Raw genomic sequence first — 12,748 nt, forward strand, 5'->3', positions numbered from 1 at the left:
ACTAATGAAGCAACGCAAATAGCATTCCACTGATTGATTAACCCTCTCGGTTTGCCCATCCGTCTGTGGATGATTGGCTGTGCTCATCTTAAGGTTGGTCCCAGTGGCTTTGAACAGAGACTTCCAGAACAGAGAGGTGAAGACAGGGTCACGGTCAGAGACCAAATTCAGTGGCATACCGTGGAGCCTGTAGATATTGTCCACGAAGAGGTCAGCAACCTTACTTGCATTATAAGGATGTTTCAGAGGAATGAAATGTGCATATTTGGTGAGTTTGTCAACCACTACTAGAATACAATTGTATCCTCGAGACGAAGGTAGACCGTCAATGAAATCCATGGTCGCCGTTTCCCACGGATCAGATGGTATTGGCAATGGCTGCAGTAGGCCTGGTGGATGAATTCTCTCCGGTTTTGCTTGCTGGCAGATATAACAAGTTCTCACATATTCCTTTGTCATACTTTTCATGGACGTCCATTTGAACAAGGCAACCAGTCGGCGATAGGTAACTGGAAATCCAGAATGGCCACCCTGGGGACTATCATGGAACGCTGAAATGATACGCTGTTGCAGCTGTTCATCTCTACCAACCAAAATACGCCCTTTGTAACGCAGTATACCATGATCTAAGGTGTAGTGGCCACTCTCAGCTGGTGCTACTGCAAGTTTCTGTAAGAGATGTTGTGCTACTTCATCATCCACGTAGCTTGCTCTGACAGATGCAATCCATGCCGGCTGAACTGTTGTGACAGACATCAACGGAGAGCTGCTCGCTGGTTTCCTGGAAAGTGCATCAGCTGCCCCATTGTGGATACCCTTCTTATACAGCACTTTATATTGTAGACCCATCAACTTGGTCAAGGTTTTCTGCTGCCACTCCGTGTGTAAGCGTTGATCCGTGAGATGCACTAAGCTTTTGTGATCTGTCCTGATGATAAATTCCCCAATTTGCAGATAAGAACGCCACTGTTGCACAGCTAACAAAATTGCTAAGTATTCCTTCTCGTACACTGACAAGCCTCTGTTTTTGGGACCGAGAGCACGACTAACATAAGCAAGAGGATGGCCACCTTGTGACAAAACAGCACCAATACCCACATCACAAGCATCCGTGTCAATGACAAACTGCTCACTGAACCGAGGTAAAGCCAAGACGGGGGCTGTTATCAATGCCTTTTTCAGAGTTTGGAAAGCTGTATCAGTATCAATTGTCCAAACAAATATGGTACCCTTTTTGAGCAATGCAGTTAAGGGCTGGCTGATGATGGCATAATGCTTGATGAATTTCCTATAGTAACCTGTAAGGCCAAGAAATCCCCTCAATTCCTTAAGATTTGTCGGTGTTGGCCAATTTTCCACAGACTGAATTTTCGTGGCATCAGTTGCAACACCCTCTGCTGAGATCACATGACCCAGGTAATTAATCTTCTCTTGAGCAAAAGCACACTTTGATAACTTGACTTGCCATTGATCCTTTTGCAGAATGCCGAGGACAGTGGCTAGGTGCTGCAAATGATCGTCATAGGTTTGACTGTAGATCAAGATATCGTCGAAGAAAACCAAGGCAAATTTCCTCAAGACGGGGGCCAAGGTAGCGTTCATAGCATACTGAAAGGTAGCCGGGGCTCCTGTTAGTCCAAAGGCCATCACACGGAATTCATAGTGACCATTATGGGTTTGGAAAGCTGTCTTTGCCTCTTCTCCTGGAGCTAGGCGAATCTGATGATATCCCGCTTTTAAATCCAGTTTGGAAAACCATTTGGAACCGGCCAACTCATCCAGTAGCTCATCAATGATAGGAAGAGGGTATTTTCCTTTAACTGTTAGAGCATTCAAGTGCCTGTAATCAACGACCAAACGCCAAGTCTTGTCTCCCTTTTTGACCAGTATGACAGGTGAACCAAACGGGCTGTTGCTCAACTGAATCACACCTTGCTCGAGCAACTCTTGCACCTGCTTTTCTATCTCTGTTTTTAACTCTGGCGCCACACGATAAGGTCGCATGGAAACCGGGCGTGCCCCAGGTATTAGTGGAATATGATGATCATAACGGCGTCTTGGCGGTAACCCTGTGGGTGTGGCAAAAACTGAGGCAAACTGATCCAGGATAGCTTGCACTTGCGGAGGAATTGGAATCGGAGCTTTTTCTGCAGCATCAGTAACCAAGTTTACCTCCACAAGAGCATTGATACAGAACTGAGATCCTTCGCCTTGGAGTACCACTAAGTGACCATCTTTAGGTACTGCGATCCACCCTTTTTCCCAATGTGTAATCATAGGACTATATTTTCCAAGCCAATCCAGACCTATAATGCCATCATAGCTGCCCAAGTCCAGCACCTTGAAATCATCACGAAATTCGGTGCCCTCCACTGTCCATGCCAATTGGGGAAAATATTCAGCACAGGAGAGAATTGCTCCCCCTGCTACCTTAACATTAACAGCATCGAGCAGAGGTGCACCCCCTTTCAGCAGTTGCGCTTTGTGGCTGTCGATGAAGCATGAAGAACTCCCTGAATCGACCAAGAATAACATGTCCACTCCCTGAATCTGGACCTTCAGTACCATCGTCTTAGGAACTGTGATTGATGTGTTGATCGCAGCAGCTGATAGCAACATCAAATGAGGATCACGATTCTGTAATGGTTGCTCCACTTGTCGTTCTTCCTCTTCATCCTCATCAGACACAAATGGCTGCATGTAATCAACCATTTCTTGCACTATGTGTAAGGGGACAGTATTCTTGCATCTGTGTTCCCGGTGATACTTGTCACCACAGGTAAAGCATAAATTCTTAGCCCTTCTGTACGCCCGCAGACTCTGCCACTTCTCTTCCGCAGAACCCTTTTGTGCCTCAGCTTTCCGTTTCTCCTCCACTTTTGGTGAAACCCATCTGGCAGGCGGCTGAGGAGGGGTTTTGGACTGCATAGAAATTGTTGACTGGTAGAATCGGTTGTTTGTTGACAGACTCGGTTGCTCAGAAATAACTGGCCCACATTCTTCACCCAATTCCTCATACAACAAGGCCAAAGAGTAAGCAGTGTCGAGATCACGCGGTTGCTGTATTGCCACTAGAATACGGACACCAGGTTGTAACCCATCGATAAACTTGGTGGTATAGTGTGTCTGATCGGGGTTAATTTCATAAGCTGTAATCTGGTCCATCAACTCAGCGAATCGAGTGACATAATCCTCAACTGAAGATGTCTGAGAAATGTGAATCAACCGTCTGACCAACACAGGGTGTTGATTTCGGCAAAACCGCGTCATCACCGCTGCAACAAATTCAGACCAAGTCGGTTGTCTATGCTGGTGCAGAAACGATTCCAACCACGTCGCCGCTGTCCCAACGAACTGGTCAGATGCTGTCGAGATCCATTGATGCGTAGGTGTGCTCCAGCGCTGGAAGTAATCCTCGCAACGACGTTGCCACAATTTGGGGTTGGTACCATCAAATTGCGGCAAATCGACACGGGGACCGTGGAAGGAATTAGATCCATGAAATGTTCCAACAGAATTTTGGTTGCCGTGGTGGGTAAGGGCGAGATTCATACCTCCTCCCGGAGGAGGCATGTGAGAGTCACACGCCGTCCCCCGGCCTGCGTGTGTCCAACGGCGGCCATCCGGGCCTGCGGGGTTCCCTTCCAACTCCTTGGTGTGTGAAGTCGACGGATCCCCCGCCGTAGCTGCTGGAACGGGACGCTGTAATCCCGCGACCAGCGCAGTGAGTTGCCCGATCTCGTGGCTGAGGGAACCACGGACCACATCCAGCTCCTGCCCGATCTGAGTCCTGACGCCCTCCAAATCAGAGGACAGGGCCGCCATACCTTGATCGACGCCCTTGAGGTGCTTCTGCGTGTCCATGACGAAGGGCTGGAAATTCCCCAGGATCTCCTTCTTGTAGTGGGCGAAGCGCTGCTCCGCGTCCTCCGCCATGTTGACCTTGAGGAGCTCGTACAGGGTCTTGGATTCCGGGGTGAGGGACTCCATTGCTTCATATCGGCGGCGCTCTACGAAGCGAGTTGCGTGGTGGTGGTTGGGAATCTCCAGAATTGGGGATCGAGTGTCTCTGATACCACTTGTAAGGTGCTACTAGATCAGATCTCACGAACAGGACGCCAGATCTACTCAACAACTCTAGTTTTGCTCGATTAACCTCCCATCCACCCCCGAGCGTGTTCTCCACGGCATCAGCCGGGTTCCAGATCGATTACAACGTGCCCCATCTCGGCACAGACACAGAGCATATATAAACCTAGCTACCATGGGCCGGGCTTCACTTGGTCCAGTTATCTCCCGCGTAGCGCAATGAAGGCCGCTTGCTTCTCTTGGGCCGGCCCAAGTCTCTTGGCGATGATTCGAATGCTTCGGTGTCGTTCCCGCCCTCGCCTTGGTCATCAGTGGTGACAGGGTCGCTGACACATTGTGTATGTATGGTTCTGTTCAATGTGTGGTTATTTGCAGAGAGATGGGTGGAGCAACGGGAAAAAGGTTCGAGGAAGAGCTGTCCTCGATCGCCTCGTTGCCCATAGCCATGGGGCAAGAGGCACTCTCTCGAGCCCCGCGTCCACCCATCTTCTTTTCCCTGCCAATCACACAACCTTTCTCTCTCAGCCTCCATGCCGTTGCTCTCCTCCAAATCTTGGTTTTCTCTCGCATCGACGTCCCAATCTCTCCCCAGTCCCCTCTCTCTCTCCTTCCACGCGGCGGCGATGGCCCTCCCCCTTGGCAGCGCGGCCCTCCCCATCTCCTCTGGCGGTGGCTCGCCCCTTCTACTGCTCTCCTCCAGCGGCGGCGCGGCCTCCCCCTTGTTGACGGGATGCGGTTCATTTTCCTCTCGATGCGGCGTCATCGTCCCCTTCCTCTACGACACACCGTCGTGCTACAGGAGAGCTCCGCACGACTTATGCAGGCGACACCGACCTCGCCAAGTGGGCAATGGTGGTCGTGGCCCTCCCTAGGTGCTCGTCTTCGTCGATGCTCACAAACGCTATACCGACAGCGTTGGAGCTCTAAGGCATGGCTAGCTCGTCGTGTGGTCTGGCTCGTCCGTCCTTGACGAGGGGATCTAACCGACGGCGGCGATTACCGCTGTGGGTAGGCGGCAGTGGCGAGTAGGCCTCTCGACGCTTCAGTTTGCTTCATTCTTTATGTTAATCTCTGTCCGTTCTTTTCTCTGCATCTCCTGGCTTTTGTATCTCTGTCAGTTCGATTTGGAATGATTGGTGATTACTCTAAAAGATTGATCCTTTTACATTGAATGTGCAATCTTACACATTATTCTAAGTCCCGTTTTCTCTTTCTGCAGGTCAATCTTCCTTTTTCTTCGCTGATAGCTGATATGTTTACATATGTATAGTTACACTTATGTTTCCTCACTTGATTTTAACCAGTCTTGCAATTTTCATAACGAATATGGTCACTGAAACTGGATCGCAGAGACAATATGGAAACAAAATCGGTAGAAATTTCCTTTCATATTTCTGGACCGTTAATGCAGTACGATTTTAGATATTGCAAAATGGATCTGCCTGGTCTATGCATTCTAAGTTGTTTTTATAGTTTCTTATTATTTATCGTTATGTCTCAATCAGACAATTCATTTTTTTCTCTTAAGTGTTAATCGTGCTATATACTAGTTGGCACTCCGCGCGTTGCTGCGGGAATGGTGGATGATTTTTAGATGTGCAATAAACATGATGAATAGTTTGGGATCCAAACATATGAGGTTGTAGGTTCTTAGTATGCAATAAGACAATAAATTTAGTTAGCTAAAATTTTGTTTGTGCAAAATGCGTAGCACTTTAGTATAATATGTCCAATTTTTCATGACTAAGTAATCAATATGGATTCATCGCATACGCACAAAGACAAATAATAAAAGTAATAGCATGAACAATATGTAAATACAAAGTAATGAAATATGACAAAGACACATATTGCAAAAATAACATGAAGAGTATGGAAAACCAAAGATATGAATTATTTTGTTGATCTATAGGAAGATAACAACCGCACTGATAATTATCTATGCCTCACATCCAGAAGGAGAACATAAAATAATAAAGAAATAATATTCGGAAAATCCTATGGAAACGACTATAGTTGTCACTTGCATCATGGCGACCTCTTTATTCATCAAAACATGCCCAGGGATCTGCAGCATCAACAGCCAGTAACTTGTCATCATGGTGACCCTTTTTCCGTAGAACATGCTTCCAATTGAGGATGCATTTAACAATTCAAAATGGAGAGTTCATTTGAAAAGTTCTGATAAGATCTACAATCAACTTTTCTAGTTATGTGGCATATAGTAGCATAGTGGCCAGAAATATATAAATTGCAGATATGTTTTCATGTGGATAATTACATCTAATTAATCTTGATGTTGCTTAGAAGATTAGTTAAGAGGTTGGATCTTCGCTGTTTGAGGATTGAAAATCGGGATTTTCATTGCAAGAATGGAAGTTAGGATTATTGTGTAAGCAACAACTACATTTGTATTTGACGTTTGTTCGCTTCTCGTGATTAGTATTCAGTATGGTGTTGCTGCTTTAGATTATGATGCCAAAATATTATGTGAAATATAGCGTTTGAAAATGTAGAATTGCAGTGCAATAAGAAATAGAGAGCTGATGATATACCTTTGATTATGGACATCTTCATCCTTACAAAAGTGGAACTGTCTCTTTGTATTTGAGCTGATCAGATAAGGTAAGAGTAAATCTGGTGTGGAAAGTCTCTACCTAAGTGGGTTATCATAGCTTGGACATTCATCTTGTATGTAATACCTGAACTGGAGTTGCATGCCAAAAAATAATTTCAGCGGCCAAAAGAAAGCACTTCGAACTTTGGAAGGTGGAATTTCAAATGACATACCTTTGTTATATTAGTATACAATATCTGACAACTCATAGCCTGAAGGTAAACAATCTAAATGCTTGCTGAGAAGAATTTTCTGGGTGCCCATACTGAAACCTCGCAGTTTTTTTTTTTAATTCGAACATGGCATATGAGCTGCAGATTTCATCTAAACGACCAACACGTTAGGAGCAAACCACAAATGCTTTGCTGAGAAGAATTTCCATGCTATGCATATTGAAACCTCACATTAATTTTAACGTAGGAGCTGGAGATTTCAGTATGTATACCCATATAATCCAAAAATTAGAGCGACATAGAAGAAGGGCGTTGAATATATACGGTTAGGAATAGGTAGTATGTAGAAACCTTTTGTCACGCGGGTGTAGGCAGGAAAATTTATACTACTACAAACTGAAGAAAACTTACGTATACATGATAATCGACCGCCAGGACAAATGAGATGAAGACATGTGAACAACTCGGACAGACTGATTCCTTGACCTGAAGATGAGCTTTGAATCATACACCTTATGAAGACCTCGTGTGAAGCTCAACCGGAGTCATGGGGCTACCGAGGGCCTCAAATATATGGATCCACCGCGGGAAGCTATTTAAATCGCCGGAACGACCCTTTGTATTGCGGCGTCGGAGATGTGAAGCAAGCAAGCGTTACTATTCAATTGCGAGAGAAGTAAATTGCGAGAGAAGTAAAGACATGACAGTTTCTTGTGGTGGCGCTGGAAACATCTAGCGACGGCACAGCCGGCAACACGTCGACACTGTCTCTTTTGCTGGCCTGACGAATCTATTACTATACGATGAATCTATTGCTGGCTTTGGGTTGCAGCCTGGAAAAAGAAGAAAGAAGCGTGGTGGCCTGATGGGCTAGCTTAGAGAAGACTGTAGGGTATTATGGGCTGGGCCGGACGAATCTATTACCATACGATGAATGGTAGAGACGATATCCATGATCGCTCAAAAAACAAAACATAAGGAACGAAACGGAATGACACGAGCAGAATGAAACGACGCGAGACCGTCGTGTTAGCGCGAGGGCTACCAGATGACGTGGATACTGTGCATGTCAAGCTTGCAAACATTAAATGAAGAAGGTGGGGATCAACTTTATAGATATTATAGATTAGGTTGCAGTGCTCGTCGATATGTATTAATGTCCAAGCCAGGTTAATAACTCAATTATTGCAAGTAAACTTCTCTTTTGCAGGGCAATTTCAAACCTCCAAAGCGTTCCATGGTATGATACCCATTTGCTTCCCCCAAGTATGCAACCTTCACACATAATGACTTGGTCATGTTAAACATATTTTCTGCCGATCACTAAGAACTATCTTGTTAATGCAGTTTGGATTTAATGAAAATCTTATCTTGAACAGCATGGATTTGCAAGGAACTGGTTTTGGACAATTGATGATAATCCACCCCCTTCATCACTCAATTTTGCAATTAAATATTTTGTGATCTTATTCTGAAGCCCATTGCAGATGATTAAAGACGTGGCCACACAGGTTTGTGGGCTTAAACCATGAGTAGGCGGATTTACCTTTTGAGCACTAGGGTATTTTCTGCATGCATGCCTTTGTCATTCAGTTGTCTCCTTTTACATTGCAAAGTGTTATCAGTTTTCGTCGATCCTATCTATTCCTGAACAATGCAACCATGCTTGCCAATAAAGGCTACAGCTGTGTATCACAAACTTAGTGACCTGCGATAGTTGATTAGTTCTTTATTAGGTGTCTCGTGTGTATTTTTATTGTTTTCCTGAATGATAGGTGTTAACCGTGACTGTAGCCTTTGAGTTTGAGGGGTCCGAATCTAAATCTTCAGACATTTATCATTTATATCAGGTATCTCTGACCAGGCTTCACCGTTGGCTGAATTCAGGGGTCACCAGATCTATTTTGCAGCCCATTTTACTGCCAGTGCAATGATTAGTTCGTATGACCCAAGTTTCTTTATGTTCAATATTCCAATGACCATGAAAGAGGCGGTAGCAAAATTTAAGTAATCCCTTGTGCTATATTTCCTGTATGTTTAGAGGCATAGCATATGTAGCCTCTGAAGTTGGAATATATGACAAGTCACAAATGATTTGTTTTGTGTGTGTTTCTTAGCAAACTGCACGGATACTTTTTTGTGCAGGTTCAGTGCAACAAGGCTGTACTTCCTCTTCGTATACTCAATGTTTTTTTTTCCTGTTTCTTATCAACCTGTTCTTCCCAGGTGGTTCCAACAGGTGAGGCGACCTTCATACGTGCATTGCTGATCTTACAAAGGTACATATGTAGCTTGCCTCTTAGATTTGTTCACAAATTTGTGATACCCATGTGATATGACAAAGCTTAGGCTAGACATCACTAGATTGTCCACGAGGACTCTCATGATATTGCACTAGGATCCTTTGCTTGGTGGTTCAATGTGAGTTTGCCTGATGCAAATTATTCTTTTCTATGTAGCACTGTCAATGCATATTGTTCCTTTAGTCATCCATGACATTATCCTGTTTGGTAGGAAAAAAATCTAGGTTGGCAGTTAATCTATTATGGTATACACTATACGTGACGTTAAATCTACTATGCTCTCTTAGACAATCCGTAGCTCCTTTTCATTCTCAGCTGAATGCTTTTTTGAAGCTAATTACCTAATATCTCCGCATGGTCATCAACATTCCTGATATGTAATCTGACTGAGCAGAACACTTACCCAAGGGAATGACCATCATATGATCTACATTTTATTGGATCTAAAGATTACACTTATTCACCCTGTTTGAGTTATTGGTGAAACTTCATGATGTTCCTAATCTTTCTGTTAATATGATATAAATCATTTTTACATGAATGATTTTGTGTTGTGTGTTAGTTACCGCAACACATCAAATTGAATTGCCCGTCACACGCTTAAACACTATATGCCATTGCCTAAACTTTAGCTCTGTTGCATCTCACCAGCTATGCGCGTGGAGGTGCTCGAGGTTCGACCCATAGTCATGCTTTAGCCCATTCTGAAGATGCTGCACCTGCACTTGCCAAAAATTGACTCGTGTGCTTGCATCTCAGATTGACCTTTGTACCTCAGTTTGGCTGCACCTCCCTCTTAATTTATGTTCCGCTGTCATGTAATTATCATGTTGTACTGCATATAGCTGTACTTCCGTTCCTTTGGACCTACTAAACCTCCTTTGGCCTTATATACCTATTTCAATCCCTTTTCAATTTGTATTAAAGCGCATGTACCCCTTGTGCAAATCATGTGAAGTTCAATTGACATGTTCATATTCTACTGCATCCATCCTGGATATTGTTGTGAAATGATCTCTATCAAGGTTCCAGACCACACTATGGGTTTCAGGTTTGTCTGGAACTTGTGGGACTGGGCTATCTTACATCTTACATGGCCAACTAGATGGTCATGTGACTGTTCGGCTGAATTGTCTTGCGCCTCAATCGAGCAGCCTGTACATAGCTTTTTTCAGTGTAGCTGGTTCTTTCCATTGGACTAAGATTAGAAAGAGATTGGGACGTCAAGGACCGGCTAGGAGGCGCCCCAGGGGGCGCCCCAACCACTAGTGCCTATAAATCTTCAATCATGCAAGTAGATTACCTGTCATTTTCATCCTACGAGAAAAAATGAGACAGCTAACCTCATACAGATATAGGTCATGCCCACCATGTCAATATGTCACTCTCGACAAGAACGTGTCCCACTGGGTTGACATTAGGTGCCACGCCAGGACCAGGTCTTATGTATGCTGGCGATGGATTGAACAAGTAAGCTGAGCTCAGGCCATTGTCGCGTTGAACCCTCGAGCAAGATCACCGTGTTTACTCTAGCCTATCCTACCATCCCTTTTCAAACAAAAGAATGGTAACTTAACTGTCAAATGTTTTCAGTTTCAAAGTATCCAAGCAATAAGTTCAAAGCATTTTGCTGCCCTGGATAACGATAACCACACACGATAACCACACGACATCCTTATTACCTGCACCGTCTTCGCAAAATTCTGTTGTCATCATAAGACTGCAAATAAGATTTTTTTGTCCATATTGATTTGTTCAACTCTGTCACCGTAACAAATGGGGGTGATCATCTCACGCGAACATAGTTCGATGGAAAGAAATTAGTGCACAAGATGAGGATAGAGATTTGGTGCACATGGGTACAAAAAAAATCATATTTTTAAGATTTAAAAAATTCTGAAAATAAATCCACATATAGTCAATGATTGGGCGCAAGTCGAGTCGCGTGGTGATCAACAAAACATATCAGATTGTAAGATCAACATATCAGATTTTGAAAAAATAACAAAAGTGTTGATCTGAGTAGTCATTTTGAAATCTCCAAAACATATCAGATTTTATTATCTTTTTGTCTAGCACAAAATAAAAAATAATTTCGGGTTAAGATTTTGCATAATTGTGAGATGTATGACTGACAATCCTCAAAATTATTTTCATACTTTTTGATAACTTTAAAAAATGTTTTTTTAAGCGCTTTGCTTTCGGAAAAGATGAAGCCTTCTCAAAGCATGAGAAGCCGCAATGTTCAAGATAACCCATGTATCACGCTGGGCTTATTTCAGTATGACCACAATTTCACACACATATCAGGTTTTAGCATTCTTCTTTCTATAATATACTCAGGACGAGCATCATCCTGAGTTCATCCAAAGTGTGGACACTCACACACAGTAACTCTCTGAAAGTTATGACACGTTCTTGCATGGCAGTCAGCAGGAAGCAATGACTACCATCCTCATTATTGCGGAAATTACACAGACGCTGCTATAGATAGACGTATCGAGTTTCTGATTGTTAGGTTGAAGGTGCATCTGGCTGATTCTGGGGCAGTGCAGCTTGAAATGCTGGAATCTCCATGTACGCGTCATGGAATCGTGCCAAAATTGGGTACTTTGTCTGCAAGAAAAAAGGAAAGCTTCTTGTTTGATTTCTGAATAAGTAGGGTGAGAGCACAACTTGCCATTAGCAGAACGCCAAAAACCTTAAACAATCATATCAGAGAGAAGGAGAGTACCATATCAACTTTGAAGCGATTAATGGCAGCATGGATCTGTGGTGCTAGGAACACATCTCCCTGCCAATACCACAAAATGTACAGGAATCAGAATAGAGCAAGCTTAACAAGTAGTAGCAACGTATCATAGAACAGCAAACATAGCAGTGAAGTGTCAGTTAGAAACACAAACCAGATGTACTTCATCTCCCATGGAATATTTAGTGTCACATCCATCCAAAAGCTTTTCAATTGCTGCGGTTAATAATAAGAGCAAACCAAGATAAATTTGGAAGTAATGATGGAGACCATAAAAGGAAATACTAGCAACAGCAGATATAAAGCTTGCTATATGTTCTGGTACTCGATGACATATTGATCGCTGGGCTGACGGGGAAGATGTTGTTCGTCACAAACAGCAGAGGTCACCCGAGGAGGATCGCAACAGAAATAACAATCAAAAAGGCGACGTTTTCGACACTTCACAGATTATGACGGTCCCAGCCAAGTGGCGGCTGGCTTCCGAGGAAATAGTGGAGGAAATCATCGGGATGATTACCAGCGGAACAATGACCGGCGCAACGATCATAGAGATGCGCCAAGTTCTAGCAGAAAAAATAACCAGCCTATAGGTTCCCAAGGCCATACAACATGTCACCCGAAGATCAGTTGAACGGGCCATGCCAGATGCACTTATACCTCTACAATTAGGGAAAGAGACAGTCGGGTCATCTTCAGAAGGACTGCCGAACTTTTCAAGCTCTGCGAAGATACGCGGAAAACACCAACACACAAGTACTTTGTCCCCAACTTTCAGCGAGGTTGTCAAGCTCACTGGTTTTGCTGAAAATAA

General features: G+C 43.9%; 1 long non-coding RNA gene across 1 annotated transcript; it reads right to left on the reverse strand.

Moving 5' to 3' along the window:
• Window positions 1-11,916: 11,916 nt before the first annotated feature.
• On the reverse strand, window positions 11,917-12,270 carry LOC124655383. The gene is made up of 2 exons (XR_006988662.1): window positions 12,089-12,270; window positions 11,917-11,976 (listed from the first exon to the last, which is right to left on the reverse strand). It is a non-coding gene; the product is annotated as an uncharacterized LOC124655383 (long non-coding RNA).
• Window positions 12,271-12,748: the final 478 nt, after the last annotated feature.

The sequence above is a fragment of the Lolium rigidum genome, chromosome 5 (genome assembly GCF_022539505.1).
Source record: "Lolium rigidum isolate FL_2022 chromosome 5, APGP_CSIRO_Lrig_0.1, whole genome shotgun sequence".
Classification (NCBI taxonomy): Eukaryota; Viridiplantae; Streptophyta; class Magnoliopsida; order Poales; family Poaceae; genus Lolium; species Lolium rigidum.